The 23,010-nt window shown below is 32.9% G+C and overlaps 1 pseudogene; it reads left to right on the top strand.

Moving 5' to 3' along the window:
* LOC141499190 (large ribosomal subunit protein uL4-like) overlaps window positions 1-14,249 on the top strand; it is a 28,821-nt pseudogene extending 14,572 nt beyond the window's left edge.
* Window positions 14,250-23,010: the final 8,761 nt, after the last annotated feature.

Below are 23,010 nucleotides of genomic sequence, written 5' to 3'. Positions count from 1 at the left end.
AAGTCAAAGTGGCTTTGCTTCTACTTTGCTTTGTCTATTCAGAGGAAGACTCATCAATCCAATTTCCATTACTCTGGGTACCTGGTAGGAGCATTGGAATGATTCTGTGCTAACAATTTAGGAAGTTGCTTCACCTTTTGTCTGAATGGTGATTTATCATTAGCACAAAGGGAACTAATTAAAGTGGAATGTAGACTTCCACATTGCCATATTTATAATGAGTTTAAAATCCAGTCTACAGTACATTTAGAATTGTAATGACCATAGATGAAATTTTATTGATAACAAATAATTTTTCTGAAATCTAAAGCATTAGAGGTGATGTTTCAAAATCAAATTCCAATTGTCAATGTTTAAAATCATAATTACATATGAATAATATGCATGACTCCATACAAATGGAGGTTTGTTCATATTAGAACAGGATAGAGGGTCCTCACTGAACTGTTTATTTAATTCAGTTTGTGAAAAATGGAACACTAAGTGTTTATGTGTCCTTGGTGAGTAGGGGGATTGTGGAGTGTTTTTCTCTCCTTTGCAGCCCAAATGAAGGAATTTTCAAGGTAATTTCATAGCTGCAATTACACATAAAACTTCTATAATGTAACAAGGCAGTTGCTAGTAAAAATTGTTCCCCCCCATTAGATGTGAAAACGGGGGGGGGGAGGACATATGGACATATTAAATTACAATGATCACAATGTTTATTCTTCATTCTTGAAGAAAACATGTCAACAGGGAGATGATGACATGACAAATGCATGAATTGGATTTTAGTGAGGGAATGCTTTGCTAAGTCACCTGCTTCACTTTCTCCTCCAGAGCCATCTAAGATCCAGTGGCCAGATATGAATCAGGACAACTGAACATAGCCCTAGATGTAAGGCAATAAAGATTAAGTAACATACAGTTAGTAAGTGTCTGATGCTGAATTCAAACTCCTGTCTTGAAACTAAGGACAGTGTTCTATCCACTGCATCACCTAGTTGCCTTTAATGTTCACTAAGATGAGTAAAAATCAGTCATATACAGTAGAACTTCAGTTTACAAATTTAATTCATTGCAAGATTCTGTTTATCATGAGATTTGTTCATAACATAAAGAGAATTTTACAATATAAAATAATGTAAAGTTGGATGATAGGTGCCACATCCCCAAAGTATTCATATAAAAATACTTATTTATACTTTTAAGTAAGTTTTGGTCCCTAATGCACCTGAAATACAATAGCAATGATTAATACACAATATAAATTGAAAATAAAACAAATTAATCTGCATTTTACCTTTAAGAACAGTCAAGTCTGGGGTAGCTAGGTGGAGCAGTGGATAGTCCACCGGTCCTGGAGTCAGAAGTACCTGAGTTCAAATCTGGTCTCAGACACTTAATAATTACCTAGCTGTGTGGCATTGGGCAAGCCACTTAACCCCATTGCCTTGCAAAAAAAAAGCCTTTAAAAAAACCTTAAAAAAAGAACAGTCAAGCTTGGTGTGAGGGAGATGAGAAGCAGGGGGAACAAGGGGTATTATTTGGAAGAGTATCTTCTTCCATAAGAAAACTAGGGATTTAAACATTAGAAAGTGTTCTGTCTTACGCTACTTTAACTAAAAGAAAGACCATCTCTACTACCTTCAATTATTTTTCATTTTTTAGAATCACTTTCGTGTTTTTACTCACTGTTTTTTTTTCCTTATGTTCAATTCTGGGTGTATTGGAGAGGGGGGTTTGTTGAAACAGGTAGATCAATTCAGAGGATTTGCAACAGTCCAGGTAAGAGGTAATGAGGGCATGAGTAAAGGGGTTGATTGTGAATAGTGAGAAGGGACTGTCCATGGTGATAGAATTGAAGTAGAAATGGACAATGGGTGTTGAGTGTGGTTCCTTTGTTTGCCAAATAAAAGCAAAAAAATATTGTCCTAGTTGAGCATCATCCCTTCCTGAGTTGTTCAAGCCCAAACATGATGTTCATATCACGAATTTTCATTCAGTCTTCAAGACAAATTTTGTGAAAAATTTTTCCTTGTCCAGAAAAGTATATATAAACCAGGTTACTCGTAAACCAAGGTCCACTCTAAATGTTCTGTGCAATTAGGGGGGCACACTGATTGCAAATATAAATCAATCTTCCAAAACGAAGATTAGGTGATATATATACATAGATAGATAGATAGATAGATAGATAGATAGATAGATAGATATAGATATAGATATAGATTAGATATAGATATAGATATAGATATAGATATAGATATAGATATAGATATAGATATAGATATAGATATAGATATAGATATAGATATAGATATAAATATACACACAGCCAGAATATATTTCCCTTTTGGACATAGAATAATTTTAATATGAAAAATGTACTAATATGGGAAAATTATTTTAATAATATTTCTACATATGGGGGTGATATTTATATCATTTCAAATGTCCTACATGTATTTTCTATTCTGATCACTTTTCAGACCAAAATACTAATCCAGAGAATAGAAAATGTGATCCTTAATAACTTGACTCTTAATCTGACTTCATATCAGGCATGATAAAACAGGTGACAGTTTGAATCAGGAGATCATACCACAAAAAGAAAAGATATGAAAAAGAACCAAGATCTTAAAGGAAAACATTACATAATCTTTCTCATGGTATTGTCCTAATTGCAAAGGCACTTTCATGGGATACTTGCAATGTATTGCCCTATGCTGACACCTAATGGTAGTGTTCAGTTTGACAAAAGTTGGATCATGGAGCTGAGCAGGAAGTCAAATTAGGCCAACCACCTGTGTGGGTATTTTGACTCATTGAGTTCCCTTCCACAAATTAGGTCAGGTATTCCACAAGCACACATAACTCATAGCAATTAAACACTCAACAAACGAGTTGGACAGGGGATAAACTTTGTATGAATGAATGAATAGGTGTCCTGAAAAGCCACTTTGCCACTGAGGAAGGTGAAAAATTATAGGAAATCTACAAGCAAATTTATTCAACATCCTTGCTGAGTGCTTCATGCTCCAGGAATAAGTGAGCCTAATGTCAAATAACAGCACCTAATATACTTCTTTCCCTTTTTCATCATTAATATATTAATTTCCTCAACCAAACTTGAAAGATTATATAGCCATATCTCCATTTATATGAAAAGACAAAAATGGTCATGTCATTTTAAAATCAATAATAGAGCTTAGAAACTGTAGGTTATGAACTGGTTTGCTTTTATTTAACTAGAGGAAAAGTAACATAGTGGAAAATGAACTGATTTTAAAAACTGAAGTCCTGAATTCTAATCCAGTCCCCCAAATTCATTTTCTGGATGACCTTGGGTAGGTTACTTGATCTCTCTAAAAATAAGTTTCTTCATCTATAAAATGGCACTGATGGTATTTTTGAGTTTACGTCCTCATTGTGAGAATCACATGAGATATTGTATGTAATGAGGGCTAAAATAAAATGTCATATAAGCTTGAGTAATCATTATCATTATTATTATTATTATTCATTTACAGCTCTTTTGCACTGCCACAAATTAATTTTTTTCTCCAAAAGTAGCCATGAATTCTGAAATATTTGACTCACCTCAAAAGTTACAACTTAATTTTCAGCATGTCAAAATTTTAATGTAATTTCAAAATACTCATTTAACAACTCTGTTGGTCTTTGTCTTACCCTTCTTTCTATTAATATTTTTTAATTAGCACATCAGGCAGGAGTAGCACTGAAACAATCACTTGCTTAAAACATACACAACTACTGATTCTTTCTTTACTATTAGATTAGAAATGGGTTATTTGAAAGAGCTCATGATGCCAAGACTGATTGTTCATTTGAAAGAGCATTAAACAAATTTATTTTCACCTCTCCAGGTACACTGCACACATTAATCAATCTATCATAGACTTAGCTAAATAAGGCTAATTCTGGAAGAACTTTTGAAAACTAGCTGCAAAATTGGAGGGGGGGGCATTAGAAACTGACTATCCCTACATCAACTATTTACAGGAAAAACGATTTGTTTTTCTGTGTTAAGTACTGCAATCTGATCATCTTATTGAAATTACAATTGATTTCTTTAAATACAAATTCTTTTTGAGGAGAAATTCTTTGAGATAGAGTATCACAGCAAATGTACTATTTTTGATATTAGTATCATACAAAGAATGCAATATTGTGAGATAAAAAACATTGAATTAGTTTGGAGGGGTTAATTTAAAATACTTGGAAGAGTGAAAACTAGAATTAAACCTATTTATCAAAGTATATAAAATTTTTAAGAAGGTGAATCTTTGCTACTAATACATCTACCAAAAAGGCAAGGCTGTTAAAGAGTGCTAGAATGTTGGCTCTTAAACTGGCAAATGTACAAAAATATACAGTGCTTCAAAGAGGAAATATTTTGGAAATAAGGGAGGTTTATATTTTTAGCAGGGACTTACAGGGTGTTGTTTTTTCCTCTTAAACAGAGACCTGCAAAGGCTACTGAATACTGTTAGGAAAAATTCTCTGAGCAAAGCTGTCTCTTATAACCTTTTCTAAGCTTTCAGATTTTGTGTTGCCTAGTTCAATATTGCTCTATTCATCAAGGAATTGCTTTGAATAACTTGATTTATAGTGGTTGGAAAGTCTGATTTTTAATTTTTTTCTTTTTTTATTTCACTAAGGAAAATCAAAGAAACCATTTAAAATCTTTTAAAATTTTTGTTCTTTTGATAAACTGATTTGTCAGTGACCAAGGTAGAAGGTGGAAGAAAAGGGAAAATAGAAGAGTTTCGTATTTCTACTTTTTTTTCAAAATGTGGTTCTTATGAGTTAACTTGAGGTTATCAAAGCTGATACAGAATTTGATTCAGAATCAAATTAATCAAAAAAATTAATAAAAAAATTAGCTAAATTGAAAACCTCACTGTAACACTAATGGAGACATCTCAAATTCCATATGTTCCAAATAAAAGTCATTATCTTCCTAATCCCATCAGGACTTCCTATTTTGATAAAGAACATGACCACAACTCTAGAAACTCAGGTTCAAAACTTTAAAGTATCCTTACCTTCTACCTCTCTTTCACTCCTCATATCAAATCATTATCATTTATTTATTTTTACCTCTTCCACACACCTCCAAATATCTTCTCTATGCTTCCATGATCATCACAGAGTGTAAGTCTCCATCATTACTTGCTTCTACTCTTGCAATTACAGCCTAATACTTTGTTTTCCTGATTTATTTCTCCCCTCTCAAATCTGTCATCCCAAAGCTGCCAAAGTAATAATCCTACAGCACAAGACTGACTGACCATAGTATTTCCATTCTCTGATTCTTTTATTTTGTTTCATGTATCCTCTGGTCCAGATAAACATGCCTTGTTATTTTACATGCAACAATACTTATCTCACCTTCATGACTATTCCCTATACCTATATTTAACTTCCTCTTGCTTGTTTCTTCAAAACTTATGTCTATTACCTTCTGATGAAGCCCCCAGCTTCTATGTCCTATGCCCATGCTTTATTAATTTTGTAATTATCTTAAATATTCTTATATATTTACATGCCCTTACCCATCCAAAGAAAAGAAAAATTTAAACTCCTTGAAGGCATGGATTGTTTGATTTTCTATCTCTAATACCTAGAGGTTGTCTGGAATTCGATGTTTGAGTAATGCTTATTGATTGATTCATTAACTCAAAGAAATTACTTCTGGAATATTGTGCCCAATTCCTGAAGAAATAATTTAAATAGAACATTAAAAATGGAGCATGTCCGTAGGAGAGTAGTCATTAAATGTGAGCCTTGAAAAATAAGTCTGAAGGAAAGGAAATAAATGGTCACTTTACCATATGGAAGAAGGAATATACTTAATCTGATTCAGAGGGAGAAGTTAAGAGTATAAGAGGCAGGGAAGTAGATTTTAGCTCAATATCAAAAACTCCCTAATAGTTACTTTTTAATGTAATGTTACATTATGCATGAGTCAAAATTTCTGTCCTTTCTATTTTAATAAATTGATTCATTATATCAAGGAAGGGGGAAAAAAGACCTTCTTGTCACTGGAGATCTTTAAGTAAAGGATGAATGCCTATTTTTAATAGTATTGTTGTCCCAGATATTCATATGTCAAAAGCAGATAACTACCAATGTAAGTTCCAGGTATCAGACTTGATTGCAATGATCTCTAATTCCATATATGAATAAATTGTTCTCAAAAAATAATTTTAAATATCAAGTCAGGTGAAAGTTTTGTAAATTTCTAATAACAAGAAAAATGAAAATTTAGAACCCAGAAATTTTATTTCATACTCAGGAGATGGAGAAGATGGAAAAAATGAAATAAACAGTGTTGTAGTGTTTATAGAAATATGGGACAACAGGAAAAGCAAATTGAAAAACAATTTGGTATCATGTAAATTAAATAACAAAAATATCCCTTTAACCCCCAAATTCCATAGTTAAGCATGCAACCAAAAGAGGTAATTGGTACTATGAAAAGATATATGTCAAAATTTGATGGCACTTTTTGCAAGAATTGGAAATAAAAGTCGATGACTATCAAAGAATAGCCAAATAAATTGTGTTACAAGAATTTAATGGAATATTACTACATAGTAAGGAATAATGAACTTGAATGCATAGAAAAATGGAAAATGGAGAAACATGAATTGATGAAAAGTGATGTAAGTAGGACCAGAATCATTTTTCATGATAAAAACATTATGAAAATGACAAAAACAACTAGAGAGATTAAACCAGAAGGAAGAAGTTCTAGTAACCAGGAGCTGGATTGTTTCACCTCACATGTTCTAAACTTGAAGCTGCTTCCCCCAGGACTTTATATATACTTAGGTTGGTATACCTTGGTTTATTACTATTTCATCTTATCAAATATTTGTTTCTAAAAGTTAATGAACTTTTGACTGGCTAATTGATACCAGTAGATAAACTATTGAGCAAATAAACAAATGAGAGTTTAGAAACCACCCCCTTATCACCTCAAATCTATCTGGAACTCAAATAGTAACTCTCCCTTTGTGGATGTGACTTGCATGCTTGAAACTGAAATTGGAAGAGTATGACCATCTTGATAAAAATACTTTGAACTCAACTACCAAGCTACCCACAAGAAATAAGAATATAATTATTTATCATTTTTTACTTTTATAAATCATTCCTTGTAGCAAATATACTTACAATCTAATCACTTGAAAAATGTCTGAGAAAACATCTCTCATTCTGCTTTATTAGAACCCATTGATCATCTTTTTCAAGTGGGATCATCATTCTTTGTAAATTGCCAGTGTTACTGCTTTGAACAGAATTCTGAGATCTTTCAAAGATATTTTCTGGGGCAGCTAGGTGGTGCAGTGCACAGAGAACCAGCCCTGGAGTCAGGAGTACCTGAGTTCAAATCCAGCCTCAGACACTTAATAATTACCTAGCTGTGTGGCCTTGGGCAAGCCACTTAGCCCCATTTGACTTGCAAAAAAACCTAAGGAGAAAAAAAAGCTATTTTCTGTTATATTAATGTGGTTATCATCATGTCAACTGTCTTTCATATTAGGGTTTGAACCAAGTTAAACCAATTTAGACTTAGGCACTTAGTTATCTAGGCATTTAGTCATTTAGGCACTGAGGTACTCAGACATTTAAACTCAGGCACTTAGGTATTTAGGCATTGAGTTTTGAATGAGTTTGCTTAGCTAATTTGAACTAATTGAAACGATTCCTTTCAACTGATTTAGATTGTTTTGAACCATACTGAACAAGTTATACCCTATCTACATGTCAAGCCCTAACCTCACAGTCACATACCTCTGAGCTAGACATCTCCAACCAGATCTCCTAATAGTGTTTCAAACCAACAGCTCCAAAGCTGAATTCATCAGGCTTCTCTCCCAACCTCTATCATTTTCTTACTACCCAACGCAAGCATTGAACTTTAATATTTCAGTTGACAACATAATGGTTCTAGTAATCATCTTCAGATCAGACTAGTAATCATCTTCAAATCACATTTCTTCTTGATTGATTCTTCTCCAAGTCCATTCATTTGCTAAGTACAATTTTTTAAATCAGTCTTGCATCTTCACTTTACTCTTTTCTCCATTTTTGGAGAAGAATCCAGGTCAGCCATCCTTCATTGCTGTCATAGCTCTCCTTCTGTCTCTCCAGATTTTGATACAAATATTCAATTATCTTCTCATACTGGAAATTCCTTCATTGGTTATAATTAATTATTTTACCCTGTAATATTCTTCCATATACCTCCTTCTATTGTCATATTCTTCCATTAGTGAATTTCTCTCAGAATCTTCATTCTAAGGAAAAGTTCTATCATATTCATTTTACAATCTTCTCCCTGCTCTATTCATAATTTTATGAACTTATCGCTGGCTAAATTACCTTCTCCTCCCTATCCCATGTTCTTCACTTCAGTTGCCCAGCAGATAACATACGCAACCTAGAGTCATAAAGAGTTCAAATCCTGACTCAAACACTTGCTGTGTAATGCTGGGCAAGTAATTGTATCACTGTTTGTCCCAGTTCCCTCAAGGTAAAATGAGTATATTAATAGCACCTACCTCATAGAGTTGCTGAGAGGATCAAGGGAGTTAATATTTATAAAGCATATAGTAAGTGCTTAAAAATGTTTATTTTCCTTCCTCTTCTTCCCTCTTTTTATGACTTATTTTCCTCCATTAGAAAGTAAGTTCCTTCAAGGCAAAGAATGTCTTTTTGCTTGTATTTGTATCCTTAAAGCCCAGCACAATGCCAAGAATATGTTAAGTTCATAATAGATTCTTATTGATTTGATGTAATTTCTCATTTTATCAACTTAGGAAAAATCACAGAGTAAATGACTGTTGTTATTTGTCTTTTTTACCTATAAGCTTTTTTACAAACTGCCTTAGTAAAGCTGTCATTTAAAAAGATGTAATTTAATTGGTGTAGGATATTCACATCAAATTTTGCAATAATTATTATGTATTCAAAACATGTGAGTCTACATTGGATAATAGTAACAAAATGAAGGTGGTCAGAATCATTATGCATATGTTGATTAAATCTCTCTTTTGTTAAAATTAAGATTCATAAATTAGAATATGAATAGGTCTCAATAGATTTCAGTTATTTACAAGAGATTAGGAACCAATCAAATTACTTTCCTTTAGTATTTTAATGAGATTTTTTCATAGGTGTTCCTTATATAATATTTTCAATAAGTAGTTATCTAGTTTTGACAATCAATGATGCAAAGTGACTCTTTCCTAAGACAGTTCACCAGATAGTTCTAATTGTTAGGAAATTTTCCATATAACAAACTAAAATCTAATATAGAAATAATCCATTGCTTCTAGTTCTGGAATCTGGAGACAAGCTATCTATTTTCCCTTTTAATAATTACCCTCCATATTTTTGGAAACAGAGGTCAGTTTCCGACTTACGTTGACTTACAATTCATTTCTACCACAGTCTTCTCAAATCTAGTAAAATTATTCCTATTCTTTCAACCAAAACCTTTGGTCTTTAAACCTTCCTAGTTGGTTTCTGCTGAACATGTTCCCATTCTCAGTGTTCTGCTCAAGATGTAAGGTGAAGAATTGAATTTGTTAAGTCATCAATAACTTTATGGATGCAGAAGTACTACTAACACCATCATTCTGGTTAGCTTTTGTGGCTACCATGTCTGATAGTTCATTCATAATGAGTCTGTATTCCACTTAGAATATCAGATCTTTTTCATACCAGCTATCCTCTTAGCCACTCCCCTCCATCCAGTGCTTATACAAGTCTTATTTTTGAACCAAGCATAGAACTTCACAATTATTTCTGTTCATTTTACTTTTTATTTATCTTTTCAACATCTGTTTTGGTCTGCATCAAGACTCTATTACCAGAAAGTCATCAAAGGAAACTTTGTCACACAACTTCAACCAGGTTAATGGGATAAAAATTGTTTACACATTCCATCATTTTACTATTCAGAGGAAATATGAGGAAGTAGAATCATCTTTGGATGCCAGAATTTAAATCACTTTTTCATTCCTTTATTCCCTAAAAGTGTCTTCACATGATTGACTAGAGAATTCAATTATAGGTAATGAACTATAAACAACATCATTTTGTTTCTCACTTATCCCTGGTGTCAGTTTTTCTTATCCGATCTGATGCTTTTTGTTTTATCCTACTCCAAAATTTCCATTTGGTGTCTGATTTTGACATTTAAATATAAAGAGTCTGAATGCTTCCAATATAGATTATTAAACATGGCAGGCAGTTAGTTGTTTTAAACACAAGGTCAGGATTGAAGTTTTACTAGAAATTGATTTCTGTTACATTTTGCCCCTCTAAACTTTATCATGTTAGTCACCACAAATTACATTGGAATTTCGCTATATTCTTTTCCTTCAGTTATGTAACATTTAAGGTTTTTCCCCTTTATCAAATCTCAAAACTTAAATGACTCTATAAAATATGAGATTTAAGTTAGTATTAGATACTGACCAAGAATCAGGGAAAGATATGGAAATCAATTGATCTGTATACACGATGGCAAAGTCCTTGCAAATAAGAATCATTTCATATAGTTTTGTATCACACACAAGGGGTTCCTAGTGATTCTTAGATGTCACTTGAACATCCCTGAGGCACCTTCAAGATCAATACTTTTTAAGATGAATTCTTTTTTTTACAAGAGCATATTCCTTCTTATTGCTTTCTTATTGTGGTACAATCTTCTTCCTAATAACCTAGGCTCAAAACTGAATTCCTCAATTATAATATTTCTTCAATATCACATTTTTCACTCAATATTCTTATTTACTTTGTTGGAAATAATGAAGATGGTATTTTCCATGGACTATTGTAGTCACCTTCTAATTTTTCCTCCCACTTCAATCTCTCATTAACCTTACTTACCACAGCCATAAAAACTTTTGTAATTTGATTTCATTTCTTCCCTATTAAAATAAACATGAACAAATATACATCTACTATTAAATAATACCCAAATTCCTTAATCTCACATTGAAGACTTTCTACAAGCTGTCTCTAAACAATTTTTCCCAGTCTTAATACAAATTACTCCCTTTCCTCATTGTGTTCTATATAGTCTCCATATGTTATCTAGTCAATAAAGTTAATAAGATTATTATATAATACGAACAGATAATTAGTACATGTATTTGATAATTAGATAGTACACACACTGCAATAGATACTGCAATGGACTCTGAATATTAAACAATACAAAAAATACTATCTGCCTTCCAAGAGCTTACAATTTATGCAAGGTTTTTATAACAAATAAATAAATTAACATAGCTAAGGATAGCATGATGAGGTAAAGGAGATCTGGATGTTCCAGGAACATTTGAGGCAAGACAGAATAAACTGAGTGGTGGGAAAGACAAAATTTCAGAAAGCAAGTAGAATCTGATCTTAACCTTGAAGGAAGATAAAGATAATAATAATGAGAGATTAGGAGGAATTTTATATATGTTCAGAGAGGAAAGTTGGCAGATTAAGCTTTAAGGACAAATAGCAGCCTAGTTTAACTGATCTTTAGAGAATGTGAAAGATATAAAATGAAATTCCACCGGAAATATAGGTAGGAGTTAGATGGTAGAGAATTTTAAAAATCACAAAAAGGAGTTTGTTCATTATGCTCTAGGCAATAGGAGCTATTTAAGATTTTTGAGGAATGAAATAACATAATCCGATTTATGCATTAGAAAAATTATCTTGTCAGTTTCATGAAAGATGGATTGGAGGTGAAGGAAGGGAAAGACTTCAGAAAGCAAGGGTTATTTGGATATTATTATATTTGTCCAGGTGAGAAATGAGGGTCTGAAGTAGGTACTGGAAGGGTAAATAGAGGGAAGACAAATATAAGAAATTTTGTGGATGGATAAAAGCCAAAATTTGGCAACTGATGGGATTTGGAGGAGAATTGATCTAGAAAAATCAAATATGACTATGATTTTAAAATGATTACTAAAACCATCGTGCTGTCAACTGAAATATTAAAATTGAATGCGTAAGATATGTAGCGAAAAATAATAGAGTTGGAAGGGAAGCTGATGAGTTCAACTTTGGAAGTGTTGATTTGAAATGTTGGTGGGAAATACAGATGGAGATGTCAAGCTAGCATTTAGTGATATGTGACTGTAAGGTTAGGGCTTGATATATAGATTTGATATAAATTGTTCAGTTAAATAAATTGTAGAAAACAAACTAACATTGAAAGCAGTTCAAACTAATTTAGACTAACTCAATCAAAACTCAGTGTCTAAAACTCAGTTTAGTGTCTGGATATTTCGGTGCCTAAGTGACTAAATACCAAGATAATTAAGTGCCTAGGGTCCAAACCTTAATACTTAGACATTGAACATAGAGGACAGTTGACAATGTTAACCATATTAATATGACAGAAAATGCCTTTGAAAGATCTTAGCATTCGATTCAAAAGCAGAGGTCAGGGAATAATATAGTTATAGTATTGTGGATGGATTTATACTTTGCCCTGGTTTTCCAAAGGAGGAAAGTTGGTTTTTAAGACTACAGCTACCTCAAACCCTGGAAAAAAAATAAGAATCTGCTATTTTAGGTGATGAGTAAATGACTCTTTCATTTAAGGCATTTGCTATCACAACATTTTGTGTCATCTATAAATTTTACATTGGTCTAATTTAATTCATGTCAATGAAAAATATCTTGAACCACAAAAAAATTAAGAATATAATCTAGGGATAGTTCACTAAAGATTTCCCTCCAGGAGAGCATCATTTCATTATTCTTTATTTTGGGACCAGTCATCCAATAATTCTAAATTTACCTTACTGAATAAAAGAGAGAAATAACTATTAAAATGTTATATAACTGAAAGAATACAAAACAATATTCAAATGTAATGTGTGGTGACTGACATTAGAGTGTGGAAGAGAAAAACATGACAGAAATCAATTCTTATTAAAACTTCCAACTGGACTTTATGCTAAAAATGACTTGTCTTCTGCCACTATTAATACCTTCTATTGGACAGATTCTGAATTCTTATGGTTAGTTGTCAAGATAAAATAGTAATTGACAGTTTTTAGGGGTACCATCATTTAGTCTGCTTCTTTCCACATTGAACAGAAGGCCATCATGAATGATTTTATCACACACCTTACTGAAATAACTCTCTATTGAATTTCCCCTTATCTAATCACACAGTTATGCTTTTTAGAAAGGAATTTTTTTAATATGAAAATGTAATTAATTCTTGAAGCAACTATTTTGTTTTTATATCTCATTCCCTTAATATTAGATTCCATATCCCCCATCCACCAGGGATTGAGTTAATTATAGTCTTAAAAACACACTTTCCTCTTTTTATTTTTGAAAATGAGACCAAGTTTACATCATCCTCAATACTATATCTATACTACTCAACAATTTTCAAAGGTAAAATGGCAGGCCAACAATAATATCTGCCAGTTCTTTCAGATTCCTTGAATATGGTAAATTTCAGCCTTAGTGATTTCATTTCATTGAAGATAGCTTAAGTGTTTTATTTTCAAAATTTTCACTTTTTATTTGAAATATACATTAATTAATTAATTAATTCTGTCTTAAGCCCAGTCTGCTTTTTTCCCCCCTCCATGGCTGAGAACATAGAAGAAAAATATAGTTTAGTTACTTCTGTTATCTCTCAGATATCTGCTATTATCCCATTCATCCTGGGCAGTATTTCCTGTAACTTCTTTGACCTTTTTCTTGATTCCACCTTAGCTAAAAAAAGGAGCCCTTTTTGGTTATCCTTAAATTTATCACTAGCCTCAGATCATTCTGAGCTACTGACCTCATTATCCAGTGGAAAGTGCTCTCTGCAGGATTGCCATCAATCTTTTAATTGACAAATCTAATAGTCTATTCTTATCCTTTACCCTTCTTGACCCTTAAACAGCATTTGACACTTTTAATTACACTCTCCTCCTGGACACTTTCTTCTCCCTGAATTATGTGTCAATGTTTTATTTTCACTTTTATCCTACCCACCTGACTACCACTCTTCCAATTCCTATTCTGAATCCTCAGTCATATTCTGTTCCCTTTGTGTGAGCATGTTTCACATGTTTCTCATGTCTCCTATTCTTTTTTTTTTCTCTGTAGGTAGTATAGTAGATCGAGCTCCTGACTTGGAGTCCGGAAGACAGGTGTTCAAATCCCATTTTATACAGTTACTAGCTGTATGGGGCAAATAGGACAAGTAATATAACTCCTATTTGCCCCATTCTTTCATCTGTAAAATGGAGATAATACTAACACCTATCCTCCAGAGTTGTTGTGAGAATCAAATGAGATAACAATTGTAAAGAACTTAGTATGGCAGTAGCTAGGTGATTTAGTAGATAGAGCACTAACCCTGGAGTCAGGAGATCCTGAGTTCAAATCCAGCCTCAGACACTTAATAATTACTTAGCTATGACTTTGGGCAATTCACTTAATCCCATAGCCTTAATTAAATAAAACAAATTTAAAAAGAACTTGGCATAGTGGCTAGTATATTTTAATGCCATTTATCTCCCCCATTTCTATCCTAGGTATACTCAGATTTAGATTCTTAAGATTATCGTTTACTCTTTCAACTTTTCACATATCTCATATCTAAACTCTTGTCAAACTCTGTCGGTTATGCTTTGATAATATCCATCACCCTTGTTTAACTTTTTTTCCAGTCCTAAAAAAATGACTCCAGTGGAGAAAGCACCAGTATTACTCTCCCCAAGCAGATCAATATTTGAACATATGACTCTTCTGTTACTTCTGTCTTTCTTGTTTTACTTGTTTTTATTTTCTTGCCTTAGGTGAAGGGATGTAAAAGATGGAATGAATTAGGTTGTGTTCTTACCCTCAAAAGTTTAGGAAAGAAACTGAGAATCATTAACTGAAGCCCATGTCAGAATTTTTCTGCAACTAGGTTGAAAGAAGATTAAAGCTTTAAATATTCTGCTTGAGAAAAACTCAGCAGTACAGCATTACTAAGCAAGGAAAGCAATATTATCTACTAGATAGGTTGCATTTTTTCAGTGGAATTGCTGAAGACATGCTTTGTGGCAACTGTCTTTATCTTGAGTCCTTGAGACTGAGTTGGGAGAGTTATGGACCCAGCTCTTGGGGTGGGAAAGGAGTGATATGTTTGTACTTCTGCTCTTTAATATTTGTTTTCTCAGTAAATATCCCTTTAAGAGAAGTTATCTGATATTAATTGTTTCAATGATTAATAATCAATGTTATGAATAACATTGTGAAGATATTAACTGTCACTAAGTAAATGATACAAAATTGAAAACAGAAAATTGATACTGGGAAAAAATACTAGAATAAAATAAGTTCAATAGATTTAGAAATTCTCAATCTAATAACATTACAAAAGTATTCTAATCCTTTTGGAGTGACCCCACTCTAGGAAAGAGAGAGATGCAACTTTGCTCTCAAAATATAAATTTCCACTAAGAGTAGGATTTGCAAAAAGTACCCCCAGTATCTATAGGCAGTCATGCTCTGGGACCCAAATTGCTTGTGATTATAAGAGTTGCCATAATGATCTCCTTTGTCTATATTTTAATATGTGGTTAAGAAATCCAAAATCTGTTCTCAGATGACATATTATTAACAAGTTCATTTACCAAGCCTTCCTGTTTTCTTCTGGCATATCTACCTTAAATCAGAGGTAGTGATGAAAATACCATGCATGTCCCTACATTATTGTTTTTTTGTCCAAAACTTTAAAATTATTTACAAAATTCCCTCTTTTAGTAGGATCATTTGTCTATTCATGTACTTTCATACCTGGTTACATGTGTTTCATAGACTATGTAAACTTCTCTTTTTCTTATAATATTGACAAATGATCATTATACTACTCTTTGCTGGACATTTGCCACCTACAGTTACAAGTCTTTTCTTTTCCTACCCAATGCTGAATGATCTATTTTCTGAAATTCATCATCATTTTTGAGAGAATGAAAAAATGGTTCCTCTTCAGAAGCCATGAAGGCAGTGGAAGCAGCACTATGGAGCATTCAGACCTTGGTAAGACATGCAAAGACAAGATTATTCATTGCATCTCAGTTTCTCAACAATCTTGTTCTGGAAGAGAGAGAGAGAAAGCTAAAGATGTGTGCAGCTCCATGTTACTTAATCAAAATCATGTTCAAGCGAAGACATCACTAATTCATGATGATTTGTTTTCTTTGTAAACAAAGAATGAAAACAAATAACTATAACATAGGGCCCCTCCTTTTTTTTTTTTAGTTTTTGCAAGGTAATGGGGTTAAGTGGCTTGCCCAAGGCCACACAGCTAGGTAATTATTAAGTGTCTGAGGTCTGATTTGAACTCAGGTCCTTCTGACTCCAGGACCAGTACTCCATCCACTGCACCACCTAGCCAACCCTCCACCTTTTTTTGAAAAAGCTTCATACCTTATGATAAACTCTAAAAGTTCAGTGGTTATTCTTTTGACTTCCTTCTTTTCCCTAGATTCCCCCTATCCACCAACTTCTTGAGACATGTTAGGACACTCTTTGGACTCCTTAGTTTGTCTCATTTTTTTTAATTGAAAAACACTTAAAATATTTTTTAAAACTTTATCCTGCTCAATATCCAGGAGAATAAAGATACATGCCTCTAGCCTTTTCACCTTCTCCTGCATATAGGGACAATAGCCCATGTTTACTTTAAATGGAGGCAAAACACAAACATAGACAATTTTCTCTAATTCTCTGGAAATTTCCCTTGTAATACATACTTAGAGGAACTGAACATCTCAATTTACTCTTTTTTTATAGTTAGCTACTTATATTTTAGTGCCACTTCACTTTTGTGCCATAGGTTTTTTCTCACCTATTCATTTTGCCAAGGTTTAATTTACCACCAAGCAAAGTTCTGTCTCTTATTTTCTAAACACTCTTCTTGTCAATTAAGACTTCACCCACTATCTTGTCCTTCCTTCTCTTATGTCCTCTTTGTATCATAATTGATCCATTATGTTCTATTTCATCCTTTTCTAAATTAAGATCAATTCATTGTTCAGGTTGTTATTATTAAGCATTAAGACTTATAAGTACAGGAGTTTATCACAATAGAGTTATAAGTTAGGTTTCAAATGTAAGATGAAGATATGCATCTGAAACTGAAACAACTCAGATCATGATAGTAATTCTAACGTTTCTTCCTTTCTTAAGTAGCCTTCACTGATCAAGTATTAACTATCAGAAATTTGGGTGAAAACAAGTGATAGTGAACCTATAGTTGCTCTTTAAGAAGTTGCTCTACATCATAAAACTAGAACAGGAACTTCATCTGAAGCTAAGCCAAGAAGGGAGAATATTGAAAGAATTCCCAGATCAATGTCATTATGTGAAGCAACAACACCCCCTCAAGCCAGAAGTAAATTTCATGCCTAAGGTGAGCTTCAAATAGTTTGCAATGTTTACAATTCATACTTTATAGGCCTGGAAAAAACATTCTCAAAATTATTTTTACAAAGTAGAGAGTTAGATGAGACTGTGAAGGAATGTCTTTTGATTTAAAAAAAGTCTCCTTGTGATCAAGGAGGAAGTTTAGATTTGTGTCAGATATCTCCATATGGAAATTATTAAAATCTGATAAACTATTTCTGTGCAGGTACTTTGTTATTTATCTAAGCAGATATAGTTAAAAGATAAAAGTTTTTTTTTTCTTTTCTCATTTCTTTTGATACAATGTTTAATAGATTCAGTTCTGTATTTCATTGGCTGTCTTTTCCTGTCTTCATTGCTTCTCCAAATCAACTGCATTTTAGACCAATAGTTTTTAGTTTGCTAAGGACAATCTAGAAATTTGCCGAAAGATCTGTCGTTCTTGCCATGGAGCTGCTCCATAATAACAGATGTTTCTCTCTTTAAGGCAGGTTGAGTCTATATGCAACTTGACACAGGCAAGCTACACTTGGATTTTTTACATTTTAATCCTCCAGCAGGTTACTCCCTCATTCTCAGCAAAGGGCTTCCAAACTCAACAGTGTGGGATCCAGACATTGTTTCTCCATTAGTCACCTGGTTTCACACTCCAAGAATGCAATTCAGGCTTAAAAAATATTCTCTATGTGTACCAGCATAATTTAGCACCAGGCTAGAAACCAAGAACCTGGAGCTCTAGTTCTGTCTCCAACATTTATTTGTTTCACAATACTGAAAAATTAGGGTTAGGGTTAGGGTCATTGCATATCTTAGAATCTTAGAGACTGAAAGAACTTCAATTGAAAGAACTTCATATGGGTTGGCTAGGTGGCATAGTGGATAAAGCACTGGCCTTGGAGTCAGGAGTACCTGGGTTCAAATCCTGCCTCAGACACTTAATAATTACCTAGCTGTGTGGCCTTGGGCAAGTCATTTAACCCCATTTGACTTGCAAAAACCTTAAAAAAAGAACTTCATAGGTATGAAGTTCAAACCCAACCCAAATAAAACATCCCATCTACAACACTGCAATCTAATAACTAACTCACTTCTCTTTAAGAACCTCAAACAACAATAATAAATATATACATTTACATGGCACTTTAAAAATATGTGATTATAGATTATATTGTTTTATTCCCGAAAACAACCTTGTAAAGTAGTTTTATCATTTTAAAAATGAAAAAAAAACTGAGGTTTCAAAGAATGAATTGCTTTGCTCAGTGTGTCAGAAGTAATATTTGAATTCATCTTCTCTGACTTCTCAAATGTGGTTTTTAACTTTACTATTGCCCCATATGATAGCCTCGTTATTCTTTGTTCTTTATCTTTATTCAAATCTCATCCAATGGTAAAGTGATAGGAAGTTCAGCCCAATCTAATTTTAGGAAAAATAAGATAGGCAACTAGATGGTGCAGTGGATAGAGTGTCAGACCTGCAGTCAGGAAGACTCATCTCTGTGAGTTCAAATTGACCTAGATACTTACTAGTTGTGTGACCCTGGGCAAGCCACTTAATTCTGGTTGACTCAGTCTGCTTATCCATAAAATGAACCTAGAAAAGCCGGGGAAGACATATGTATATGTGAATACAAATTGAAGTGAGCAGAATCAGAGGAATACTACATACAAAAACTGCAATATTGTATGATGATCAACCATGAATGACTTAAGTATTCTCAGCAATCCGAAGGTCCAAGATAATTCCAAAGGACTTAAGATGAAAATTCTATCTAAGTTCAGAGAAAGAATTCATGGAGCCAGAATATAGATTGAAACAAATTATTTTTTACTTTATTATTCATGTTTTTTCTGTTTTTTCAACATGACTAATATGAAAATATGATCTGCATGACTATACATATATAACCAGTATAAAATTGATTGCATTTTCAATGATGGGAAAGGAGAGAATTTGAAGGTCAAAATTAAAAAACAATGTTTAAAAAATGTTTCTGCATGTGGCTCAATACTGTTTCTGTGATTAAAAAATTTGCTCAAGTTCATATTTAAAAACTTTCTAATAAACTTTCTAGCTATTTCACATCATTTTCCTTTATAATCTCTATATACCAAAGAAACTTAGTTTATTGGCTTAATCATATAACTCATTATTATCTTTAAAGTTTTACCTAATACCTAGAAGACATTACTTTATCAATTCTGCCTTTTACGACTCCTTTCAGAAAACTTTTCTCATCTTTTATTTGTTAATATTCTTTGTTTCAAATTATCTTGTAGGTAAGTTCTTCATTTAGAACTAAGAAGGAACATTAGTGGCAATTTAGTCAAAGTTATTCATTTTTTCAGATGAAGAAAATGAAGCCCAGAATGGTTAAGTTGCCCTGGTGACATGGGTAGTGAATGAAACAGCCAAGAACTGAACCTAGATTCTCTGATTTCAAATAAAACAACTCTTTCTATTCCAACATACTTAGCTCTAGATATAGTATTCTCTTAGTAAAATGTTGTCTTTTTAAAACTTATTTTAAATATTTAAAAATTCTAACATTTTATTAATCTCCCATATCATCATTAAGCAAATTTATTTTTTTAAAAAAGAAAAGAACAAATTCCTCAATATTCATCTATACATTCTAGTAAAACAAATTCCCACAAGCCATGTTAAGAAAGATATATCTCTCTCTGCATTTTAGGTAATTCAACTCCCTGTCAAGACATAAGTAGCATGTTTTATTTTCATACTTTTGGTCTTTGGTTTATCATTGTCTTGATCACTTTTAAAGTATTTCAAAATTGTTTTACTATATTATTGTTATTCTATAAATTATTTTTTTAATTCTTCTCACTCTGCATTACTCTACATCAATTCATGTCTTCCCATTTTCCTCTAAAATTTTACATTTACATACATTATTTATTGTATCATAATATTTCACTATATTCATATAACACAAATTATTTTTTGCTGTTGTTAGATAATTTCAGTCATGTCTGACTCTTTGTGACCCCATTTTGGGGGATTTGGGGGGGCAAAGATACTGAAATGGTAGGACATTTCTTTCTCCAGTTCGTTTTACAGGGTTAAGAGACTTGACCAGAATCACACAGTGTCTGAGACCAGATTTGAACTCAGAAAGATGTGTATTCCTGATTCCAAAACCATTACTCTTTCCATTTTACCACATACCTAACCAGAAATTATTTAGGCATTTCCTTAGTTTTTAATTTTGATTATCACTAAAAGAGCTGCACTAAAACCATTAAAAGAGACAGGTAGGTCATGGGCTTTAGACATTAAGAGGGCTTAAGTGAAAATCCAACCTCAAACTTTTAGCTATATGACACCAGGCAAGTTACTTAACTTTTGTTTGTCTTAATAAGGTAATGAAGGAAATGACAAACTACTTCTGTTTCCTTGCCAAGAAAAGTCAATGGACAGCATTGTCCACAGGGCCATGAAGAGTCAGTACATGAATGAACAATAATAACAAAAGAGTTGTAACAAATATTTTTGTATATAGAACTTTTAATTTTTTTCTTTGATGTTTTTTAAGTTATAGGTTAAGTTGCTAGGTCAAAGAGTATGTACATTTGATAATTTTCTGAACATAATTTCTAATTATTTTCTAGAACATCTAGATGAATTCATAGCTCAAATAGTGCACTATATTCTTGTTTCCTCAAAACTCCTCTAGTGTTTATCTTTTTCCTCTTGCACAATATTTGCCAGGGTGATAAGCATGGGGCAAAACCTCAAAGTTGTTTTAATTTGTATTTAAATATTAGAAATTTAGATAATTTTTTCACATGATTGTTAATAGATTAGAATTATTCCTTGGAATACTGCCTTTTGTTTCCTTTGGTCATTTATCTATTGGGGAATTGTTCTTAGTTATATAAATTTGAATCAGTTCCACATATATGGAAAAGACTAGATAGACAAATAGTTATACAGATGCAGATTTAGAAATAGATATAGACTTATCTTTTGGAAATGAGATTAGTATCTAAATGCAAAATTTCTGAGTAGTCCCTGGGGTGGGGAAGGGGGAAGGGAAGAAAGGAAGGAAATCAACAGAGTCAGGAACTGTCATTTATTTTATCTTCATAGTCCCACTATCTAGTCTAGTGTTCTTGCTGAACTAAAATGAAATACATTCATGTATAGGAGAGAGTAACAATTATGCTTACCAACATTAAACTTGCCGCCCAATCACTCTAATTTTGAAAAGCAAAGACATTTCAAAACTCTGTGAAAGTGATATTAAAGGAGAGTCAGTAAAGTGAAATCACCATATTTTGAGTTGTTAAAGTTAATACATTCTTAACTCCGCCCTTTTCTTCCAGTGCAAAGTGTGTCAGTAGAGGGCTCCACAAGACTAGATGATATTCTACACAGTACATTGAACAACTATAACACCATTTTTACAAACATATTCTGTGTCCTGAATTTAATTTTTTTCCTGAATTCATAGTTAATCATTTTTATAGTTCCCAGACTCAATCCCCAGGGATATGTAGGCTATTTTATATAGCAATATAATGTTAATTTTAGTGAATCCTCAAATAATTTTTTCCTACTCTTAAACTGCATGCAAACTAGTTAAGTCCTGAATGTTCGGGGGTTTTTTTTTGGGGGGGGTGTTGTTTCTGAACTTACAAAGCAATCTGCCATGGCAGCTGCAGAGCACATATGGACAAAAGGAGTTGTTTCCTTGGAAACAGAATATAAGAAAGCTCTTGGAACATCTCCTCCCCAGGAGTTAATTTGTCTCAGATGGGGAAAGGTGATTACATATAAGCCATAAGGAAAAAAGAAAAAGAATCAGTTATTCAAAGATGGAATGGCAAAACTTGAGTGATGTGTTTCTCCTCCTAGTTTTATAGTTTATATTTTAGATGTGGAGTGAAAGACAGAAAGATCATATGATAATGACATCTTTACCATCTAAAGTTATATTTCTAGAGTTGGGGTTACCTACAGAAATAAATGGAGGGTAAGGAATCTACTCTTATTTAATAACTAAGTCGATGGAAAAGTAATATTAATGGAAGGAGAGAGAGGAAAAAAAGTAAAGGGAGGAAGAAAGTATAGGAAAAAGAAAAAAGTATAAGTGGAAAAGGAGAGATGGAGGGAGAGAAGAGGTGACAAAGAATTACCCAATTCACCATCACTTTGTACTCACACTTAGAAAAACCAATAAACTGAAAAGTCTTTCCCTCGCTTCTCCAATGTATAATGATTGAAACAACTCCTCACTTCAATGATTCAATATTTCATGGAAACCTCAGCAATGAGATAAGGAGGGAGAGATATTCCCTACCCCATGAGACAGACAAATAATAGACAGAGACAGACAAAGACAGAAAGAGGAAAGCAGACTAGAGGAGAGGAGAGAGGAGAGGGTAAGATTTGGAAAGAGAGGGAGGGGAAATGGAGAAAGAGATTGAGAGAGGGAGAGAAAAAAGGAAGGAGAACAGAACAGAAGATGAAGTAGACGGAAGGGGAAGGAGAAGGAGAAAAGGAAACAGAAAGATAGCAAGAGAACTAAATTTAAT

The sequence above is a fragment of the Macrotis lagotis genome, chromosome X, assembly GCF_037893015.1.
Source record: "Macrotis lagotis isolate mMagLag1 chromosome X, bilby.v1.9.chrom.fasta, whole genome shotgun sequence".
NCBI lineage: Eukaryota > Metazoa > Chordata > Mammalia > Peramelemorphia > Peramelidae > Macrotis > Macrotis lagotis.
The sequence above is the reverse complement of the archived record's forward strand: the minus strand, read 5'-3'. Positions and strand labels throughout refer to the sequence as shown.